This window comes from Dendrobates tinctorius, unplaced genomic scaffold, assembly GCF_039654945.1.
Source record: "Dendrobates tinctorius isolate UK_male_01 unplaced genomic scaffold, ASM3965494v1 ptg000301l, whole genome shotgun sequence".
NCBI lineage: Eukaryota > Metazoa > Chordata > Amphibia > Anura > Dendrobatidae > Dendrobates > Dendrobates tinctorius.
In genome coordinates, this window is record NW_027361968.1 from 821179 (window position 1) to 823263 (window position 2085).

Below are 2085 nucleotides of genomic sequence, written 5' to 3' on the forward strand. Positions count from 1 at the left end.
ATTTCCCTTTCTGTCTTTAGGCTATTTAGTTCTCCGGCTGTGATTGAGGGGTCTAGGGCACCGTAGGAACCCCCCACGGCTACTGCTAGTTGTTGTTGATAGGTTCAGGGGTCTGCAATCCGATAGCTGCCAACTTCTCTGGTTTTCTGGACTTAGCTAGTATTTCTGTTTTTGCCTCCTACGGTGACTCATTCATAACAGTAGAGGCATCGGTGTAGCAGTCGGAAAGGAGTATAATCCTGGCTGCGGCGTTCAGGACAGATTGGGGGAGAGTTTGGTAAGAGGGAGACCGATTAGTAGAGAGTTACAATAGTCCAGACGAGAATGAATAAGAGAAACAGTAAGAATTTTTGCAGAGTCAAATGTAAGAAAAGGTTGAATTCTAGATAGGTTTTTGAGGCGTAGATGACAAGAGTAGAAGAGGAGGGGACCAAGGACTGATCCATGAGGAACCCCGACAGTAAAGGGAAGAGAGGAGGAGGAGCCAGCAAATGATTTAGTTAAAGAGCAGACAGAGAGGTAGGAGGAGAACCAGGATAGAGCAGTATACTTAAGGCGGATAGAGTGGAGCATAGTGAGAAGGAACTGATGATCCACAATATTGAATGCAGCAGAGGGATCCATGAGAATCAACAGGGAGCAGGGACCATTAGATTTAGCTGTTAGTAGATCATTAGAGACTTTAGTGAGGGCAGTTTCAGTAGAGTTGTAAGGAGCAGAAACCGGATTGTAAGGGGTCAATAAGAGAGTGATCTGAGAGATAGCGGATAAGATGGGAGTGGACCAGGCGTTCCAGGAGTTTAGTTTAGAAATGACGGGAAGATTAGAGACGGGTCTATAGATAGCAGCACATTTCTGTTTGATTGATGGTTTTTAAGTAATGGATGTATGCTGGCATGTTTAAATGAGGAAAAGATACCAGATGAGAAAGAAATATTTTAATGAAGTGAGTGGTGACAGCAGGGGAAAGGGACTGGAGGAGATGTGAGGGAATAGGGTCACTGGTGCTGGTAGTAGGGTGAGAAGATACAAGAAGACTGGTCACTTCTTCCGTCAAAGACAGAAAGTGAGTTAGATGCAGTCCTGGAGGGAGTACAAAGCATGACATTACAGGATTGGGAGAAAATTTCCGGTCGGATATGGTCAATTTTTTCTTTGAAATAATTGGTCAGATCGTCAGCGCTGAGGTCGGTGATCGTAGCCTCCCCTCTTGGATTAAGGAGAGAATGAAAAGTGTCAAAGAGCTGCTTAGGATTGTTGGAGAGTGAGATGATGAGGTTTTGAAGCAGGTTTGTTTGGAAAGGTGAAGGACAGAGTTGCATGTTTTAAGCATAAACTTATAATGTTTGAAATCTTCGGCCAGATTGTATTTTCTCCAATCTGGGCACATGGATCCTGAATGTCGATGTAGCAGGAAGACACATGTGGTGTGAGGACTTGAACCTCTGGAGGCCACAGACAGACAGGACACAGGGAAACAGGTATGGAGAAGGTAGTAAAAGCACTGGAGGCTGCAGGCAGACAGGACACATGGAATCAGGTATGGAGCAGGTACCAGAAGCACTGGAAGCTGCAGGCAGACAGGACACATGGAAGCAGGTATGGAGCAGGTACCAGAAGCACTGGAAGCTGCAGGCAGACAGGACACATGGAAGCAGGTATGGAGCAGGTACCAGAAGCACTGGAGGGTTCTGGCCCAAAACTAAAAAATTGGGAATTTTTCACTTTTATACTTTGAGCCGCTTTCCAGCTGATAATAAACTACAGAAAAGGGGTGATCTTCTTGGGAATTATGGGTGTCCCCCTCTACACCGCACTTTATTACACTCCGGGATGAGTTATCACTTCACATCTGTTCATATTCTCTGCAAAGCATCATAATGTTCACCGGGAAGAATCCAGAGAAATACAAGGTTACAAGTGACCCTATCTGAATGTATAACTACACACCCCTCCAGCTATCTGCACACACCAGGCTATATGGTGACATTACACAAGTATCTATACACACTGCAGGTATATAGAGGATGACAGGGCCGCAGCCTACTCCCCGACCTCAGCCTCCTCCCCGGCCTCAGCCTCCTC